Source organism: Polyodon spathula, chromosome 56 (genome assembly GCF_017654505.1).
Source record: "Polyodon spathula isolate WHYD16114869_AA chromosome 56, ASM1765450v1, whole genome shotgun sequence".
Classification (NCBI taxonomy): domain Eukaryota; kingdom Metazoa; phylum Chordata; class Actinopteri; order Acipenseriformes; family Polyodontidae; genus Polyodon; species Polyodon spathula.
The window spans coordinates 105,385-113,320 of NC_054589.1; positions in this window are offsets into that span (position 1 = coordinate 105,385).

Here is a 7,936-nt window from a genome sequence, read left to right on the forward strand (position 1 = left end):
TGCTAATATCATGTATTATGCACTTTCCACTGTATTTAAAGTATTATGCATGTTGGTTTGTTTGTTTAGTTATTTTTGTTTTATCTGTATATCATGTTTTATGCGTTTCTCTGTATTTGAAGTATTATGGACCTTCTTGTATTTATTGCATCTTGTAAAGCGGGGGCATTGTTGATGGGTTTTGTTTGCTCCACTATGGAAGGCGCTATATAAAATAAATATTGATTGATTGGTTGATTGATTGAATAACATCACACGTGGGTATTGACAGTGTAGTGTGCACACCAAGACAAGTTTCCATCAGAGCACAACTGATTGTCCCATTACTGGGAACATTTGTATGCCAGTTTCTATTGAAACTTTATGCATCTCTGGGTTAGGTTGACCTTGTAGACCTCCGATTTACAAGTGATTGGGATATATATCTTCAGGTTAAAAATAGCAAGGTTCATGCTAGCAGATACACTAGAAACTGCCACTGTTTTGATTATCATCCTGCTGGTTGAGAAGATAATGCTTCTGAATTGCTTCATATCAGCTGGGAAGTAAGTGGCAATGCCTTACACCCCCGCCGTCGAACAGGTAAACTGTGTAGTTCACGACACAAACTGTAGAGTGCTTTTAATCAATGCTGTGACAGCTTCCCACGAATATTTATATGGAATATTTCTTTTCTTGTCGTTCCATGTTCCTAGGGGGTACTGGCGTTTTCATTCTGACTGTAAATTCCAATTTCTTTTTACTTTGTGTGGAGAGACGCACACTTTTTACTTTGAATACCTTTGGGTAACTGAAGTTCAGCTGTCCTATTCTTTGCCTTCTATGGCACAGTGGCTGCTTTAAATGTCTTTTAAATGTCAGGCAGATTGGAGAGTTTCATTAAAATAAATACATTAAACACATGAAATGTATTTGTATACTTTTTGATTAGTCTTCTAAAACGTTGGGTTGCATTTTTCCTATAGTAAGCAAGAAAAAGGATATCATGTATATAAAAAATCTGTAGATGGACCGTATCACCTGGTGGTGGTCTTTCGCGCAACAATGTCGGTATGCTGAATGACCACACATGTTGATACGTAAAATGTCAAGAGTCTACGTTAATGGTCCTTACAGCAGTGGCACTTTCTGTACACCCCGCGTCCTGGGGCCCAATGCGAGTCCCAGGTGTGTTACTGACTTGCTCAGGGTCACACAATGAATCAGTGGCTGAGCCAGGATTTGAACTGGAGAGCTACTGGTTACAAGCCACCAGTCATATTTATCAAAGAGCCATTCTACCTATGGAGAGAGCAGAGCTACTGCAGTGTTTTAACATCTCACACCTGCAGGGGCACAGAAACTCGATTAGTCTAGTTTAACATTCAGCCAGTTGGTTGGTCATGTTTGGGCTACAGATTGTATTGGGTACATATTTGGACGTGACCTCTCGCAGTATGTCATTTTTCATTAAGAATTCCAGGAAGGAGAAAGCTGCTGTTTCTTCTGGCAAAGAGTCTGAACTCATTTAGGGGCTTTGCATATGTTAACACAAACTGATAGCAATAGCAGTGTGCCAGAATGGTTACTCAGAGGGGTAGAATTCAGGATAAATACTTCCAGTCACGTAAAAAAAAATCGCTGGATTCTCTTGGCACTTATAAAGTTCTATTTGGACACTGGGCTGGGAATTAAAAACTTGTACTCTTCAACATTTTAATCTTCATCCAGAGGTTAAGAATAATAACAAGCTGCCAGCTAAGCACAGTGTCCATCTATTGCTTTATTCTACCAGTTGAGATGCAATGGTTATGGCACTGGCAATGTAATGGTTCCGTGCATGCAGGCAGCTACCACAGTGTGCTTTTGGTAAACTGTGTGCAGCCCCCTGCTTTTAGATGGTGGACGTGTTTCTATGAAATCTTCTGAACGTCTTGTTGAATTGAAAATGTGTATTCATTCATAATAACCAACCGATTTCATTCTTATGAACCAATTCATTCATAAGAAGCCAACCTCCTGACCTAAAGAGCAATATGTGCTCACAAAAAGATGAAGCCAAGTGATCATTTTGCCACTTGTCAAGTAGACACAGGCTCCAGTGCAAAAGGATAACAGCATTTGTATCTGCGGTCAGATTCTGTGTAGATTCGCGTGTCTCTGTACATTAATCTTTCATTCATCTATCTAAGCAATGACAGTGTCCCACACCTTACAGAAGAAATTGATCCTAATGTGCCAAATTTTAAGTTTCTGCATCATTGAATGTTTAGATGTGTTGCATTGGTGTTGTCAGCTACATGTTGTAGTTGCATTGTGATAGACAGTCTATACAGTACAGTACATAGACAGTACTGTACGAATGGGCTGAGTGGTGAGAATAAATATCATTCGATCTCTCAAGTGTCCCGGTATGGATATATTATAATAATGGCTTTGTCTGTTTGTTCCACGTTTCACGGGAAATCCAAATTGCTCCACGTCACTGAACTTGAGTGTCTTTCAAGTTACATCAGTTACAGGATATTTAACATGACAAATAAAAACAAGGAATCTGCCTGACTGCAGTTTGCTTGCCTTTCCCATCTACTGTTCATGTTCTGTCAGCGTTTAAATAGCGGATGCGAGAACTCTGACAGTTTTATGTAAATGGCAGGATGATTATTTAACTGAGATGGTCATAATCAGTAAGGATTCTCAATGAGGTTTTTTTTTTCTTTGTACATTGCCATACATCTGCAAATGGTCTCTTCAGTGTAAATTGCAGTGCTTGCTTTTCCTTTTTCTGTTCTTGTACTCATATTCTTATTAAATAGTACCCTTGTCTAAAAGCCTTTGTTAATATTCTAGGATTTGCATAGGGAAAGCAATCATGAGTAAAAATAGAAAGTTTCTGTAATTTTGAAGTGGCCTTCAACATTATAGTATAAATTAACAAAAATTGCAATATTGAGACACCCGGTGGTGCTATGCACCATGCACATTAGAATTATAGCAGTATACTGTTTTTTTGCACAACAAGTGTTGAGCAATTTGGAATCTGCTTTGCAGCCATTCAAATCCAATGATCTGTTCAAAATTATTTTAAGCAGATGCAGAGCTTCTAAGGAAAGTAGTTCTCCATATTCAGCTGTTTATTTTTCCTTTTTCATACATGGTACGGGTAACATAAAAAAGATGAATGTTCTCTAAGTATTTAATTTGCTGGTCAAGGTTGAATACTTTTGATTAATTCTCTTCTGTGTTCATAAGCAGAAACATGTGATCCTTTCAAACAATGTCCCCTGTATCCTCAGGTCACCTAGTGTTGCTCTAACAGTCCATTCAATTGAGAACCATTGGTAAGCTCAAATCTCCTATTGCCACTAATTTTGCTTTTCAATTTCCATGAAGATAGGTAGGCATTGTAGCAGCAGAACATTGTATTTAGTCTTTTCACAAGATTGCCTTGAAAAGTCCACTTTAAATGAAACGACGCAAGCGACTTATAGAAAACTGAAATTGAAAAACTGAGACCATATGAATAAAAAACACAACCCAGGGAAATTGCCTCCAGTCATCATATAGAAGGCAACACTTCTTTATTAATTGCTTCTTTGTTATATCATTGACACAAGATTGTAAGTTCCATTCACACTTTGTTCTTCTGTCCAGTTTATTTCACACTGTGTGCAGTTTGATTTGTTTGAAAGCACTAACTCTACAAATAAAGTCTTTACCTTCCAAAGTTACTTTAAACAAATGAAAACTGACACCACCTTTTACATATTACATCATCACAAACACATGTTAAAAATAGCCAGAGCAAGATGTTTCTGCTAAATAGATTTTTTTTTTAAACTCATTTAGAGATTAGTTTTAAAGGTGTTTTAAAGATTATTCCAAGGTAAACTGGTTGCTTCCACTATTGACTGACCTGCTTTCACCCGAAATGGCCGAGGTGAAATGACCAAGTTAAATGGCTTGACTTTCATGAAAGAGGCAGACATACTAAAAACTCCCTTTGATTTAGTTTGCAAACCCTTTTTAAAAAAAGAAAAATACATGTATGTTGAGACCTGTATAGCGAATGGAGGAGCATGGCAATGAAAATTTAGGATGGATTTGTTTTGTGGGCTACAGTCACTTTTACATTCTCCACTGTGTTTAAAATAAAAGAGCTGATTCAATTACTGTGAAAGACTCTTAACATTCGTCTTGTGGCGGTGTGTTAACTTACAGAGCCAGTATTACTGTAAAGACAGGTTTTGGTCTGGGATAGTTTCTTGATATGTCTTTATCTAGCCTCTCAGAAGACTTGAATTCCCTCTCTAATTCCATTGCCTCAGTGCATTGTGCCCTGTTCTTATATAACTACAGAATCCATTACCTGTGAGCTTGTTCTCTTTCGAATCCTTTTACAAATCAAAGCAGAATTAGTCAAGCTCTTTATCTGCTTCTACCATCTTTCCAATTACTGCCAAAGTGACACTAAGCTTGCACGACTTAGATTAGGCATCTTGCTGCATTGTTGTCACAGCCTCAGACTTGCCATGGCAATTATTCAGACAGTCACTCTAAGTTCAGTATCCAAAGCTTTTATATATTCTAGTTAGTTTCAATTATGTTCAATACTGTCTTAATCTTTAGCTTTCTGCATTAAGTGTAACTGTCGCTGTAGTATTCGCCTTTTTACTGGCATTTGTTAATACATTGTAAAAACCTGTCTTTTTTAAATGCCTAGATGTGGCAAAGTGGTTAACAGTGTGCCGGGGGTGCAGCAGTGATTAATGAACGGGCAGAAACGATAATCCAGGTGCAATGTTTTATTTGTACAATCCAATTGGTCTGATGACCCGCATACAGCGGTAAAGAATAAACAACGATAATTAGAAGCAATACAGTGGGGTGTATTGCTTTATTGTAATCCACGAGTATGGTCCCGAAATAATAATCAGTCCCGTTCTTAAACACCCACATGTAACACAAAACAAAAACACAAGTCCACAGTGAGTGATAAAGCGCATGTGGTATATTTACAGTTCTCCTAGATATAGTGCAATGTCGTCCGAGTTTAGTGCTGGAAACAAGTACAATTTAGACACGACAAACAAAACACTACCGGTTTACAACAATCCTCTTTTGTGGTTCAGCATTTACAAAAGGAACAGATCACACCGCTCCGTCCCCTTTTGTACCATCTGTCATGACCCTTTGGTTAACAAGTGCAACAACTCCTCCAATCCGCGGCTGCCACATCGTTTCCCTTCCGGGTCGATGATTTAGTGTACCGAAGCTCCACCCCCTTTCTTGATGACCAACTTCCGCCTAACCCTGGGAATGAATTGTCTGGCCATCCAGTCCAGTGACACTGTTCCCTTTACACAGCACCCTCACAGGTTGGAGGGAGATTTATCACCAAGAATCACTTTAACTCTCTCACTCTAGATTATTCAATTAACACAAATTAGTTTAGTTCATACAATGTATTTACATTTAGATATGCCATATAAATGATACATGTAATTTTAGTTTAAATAATTTCTGAGCCAAGGGTACAAATACATTTTTGTTTTTAATCTTGGGTGTTGTTAATCATTTTGTTTAAAGGAATTAAATGTAGGCACAGTGCTCAAGTATATTTTCAACCCTATGTCTGCTATCAGAGGTGGAAGTGTATTTCATTTAGCTGCTTTCTACAAAGCATAGTGTTTGCTGTGTAACTTAACATCTGTAAAATGTCGACTGGTCACAGTTTTCAATCTCTGTTTCCACATATTGGACAAGCAAAATGGGCCATGCAGAAAGGGCGTTTCTTCAGGGGTGCTGTGTTAGTTGTTTCCTCGAGGCAAAAGCCGTCTAAAAATGACTAATCAGATTTATTTATTTTGTAACTCCTGAGCCCAGTAATAGGCTTGAGGATGCACATTTCCCATTTGAATCTCATTCAAACCTAAATCATTTGTGAAAGATGAAATCTTCAAACTGTCTATGAGAGCAAGTGAAGTGAGATTCTACATGTCTACATCTCAAACCAGTAATGTATCTATTTGCAAAACCAAAGCACAAAGTAAACAGGGGTATATTTTCTTACTTAACACAACAACTCTCACTTATCATTCTTCTGTAATTATTTGAGTTTGCCTTTATTTTCACTTTGATTCTGGTGAAGTCCAGTTAACCTGCCTCCACCACACTGTAGCTTCTTTCTGTACAACATATATTAGAGTCCCACCTGAAACACAGCTCTCCCTTTGCAGCACATTAGACTTTTAAAATGGTTTGACCTGCAAGGGTCAATGTCACTCTCCAGAGCAATAACCAAGGTGCTGAAAACAAAGCTTTCAAACAGATATTTAATTAACCCTTTACATTTTTTTTAATGAAATTACATGCCTGCTATTGAATTTTTCATAACTACACCGTTGACAGCTGCACAAGGAGTAAGATTTATGGAATTATTTTAATAGCTAAAACCACTTGAAAATAACTTTTTTTTTACTTCTAGTTGAACAGATGTTTTTTTTTTTCAATGACATTCTGAAATATACATTTTGGGAATCTGGCCTACCGGATGATTACAAAGTATACTACAGATTGACTGCAATGAAGAAAACACACCATGGGTCTGTTTCTATCCACCAAAATGAATGGTTTGTGTCTCTCTGAAAATGTGTCATGCTGTGTATATAACTGCTCTGTAAAATACAGTACAAGAGTCAAGTCTCTGGTAATAACTGGATTGTCAAAGAGAAACACTCTGGTCACACTAAAATATTTCTTTGAATTGGTTAATTTGGATTTTACAGATGACAAAGGCTCATACCCAGGAGTGCTGCGTTTTTAAAGCATCAGAGCTAGTCATTTGCAATAAGATTTCAGGATGTTGGTCATTAATCCAGTGACACACGCTTGTACAGTATTTTCTTATTCTTATTTTTAGCTGGTCCTTATGTTCATAAATCTGATTTAGTAGAATTTTAATGAATGTTTTTCTTTATTTATTTCAATTCTCTTACCTAGAGGCTATCATGAGATCAAGATCTCATATCCCGAGTTCCATGGGCGAAAGGTAATATATAATACAATCACTTCTGAAGCATGACGGCATGCTGACCACAGATTATAATAGCAGAAGCAATTAACATCGAGCTTTCAGATGACATGCATGAATAACAAACCAAGCAAACATGCAATGATGAACACGGATCTGTCCCAAAGCAAGTTAGGGGTACTTGGTTTGTCTGCATATGGATTATTGTATGGATTATTTTTCACCACGAGATTGCATTGCTTCTATGGGATTGGATCGTTTATACTGTAGTATTGCACGTACTACATGAGATGTTACATCTCAGTTGCTGCGCTCTGAACAGTGAGTGGATATGTCACTGAAAGTTCAGGAAAAGCTGTAACACTTATTTAGCTGCCACTTTGAATTGGAGAATGAAGCTAACTTTTTAGAAAAAGTAGAATACGTACTGCAGTATGTGTACTTTCATAGCAAAGCTTCTAACAAGTTCCACAGGTTCATCTCGAAGCTCATATTAGCAACGTGTGTTTTCCATGTTCTACATTTATTGCACCTTTTAAATTATTTTTTAAAAAATCCTATAAGTAGCATATACATTATTTGATCCAATAATTGAATATCTACAATTTCTAACACAAACTAGCCGAAATGTTGGCCTATTCCACGTTCACATCGATTTTAATTATGGTGCCAATATCCTCATAGTGGCTTAAATAAATAAACACAATTGTAAAGGACAAATACAGATAATCTGGTATTGCACGACTTTTAGCTGAAATCAAGTTGCTTGAAAAAAAGTGTGCATAAAATATTAGCTCACAGTATTTTTTTTTTCAAAGTTTTGAGCTATTGATTTCCTTTATAATAAATAACAAAACCACTAAATTAAAATGTATCTCTGATTTTCACTGTGAATATCTTCTGGGATTGAACATAATTAAAAAT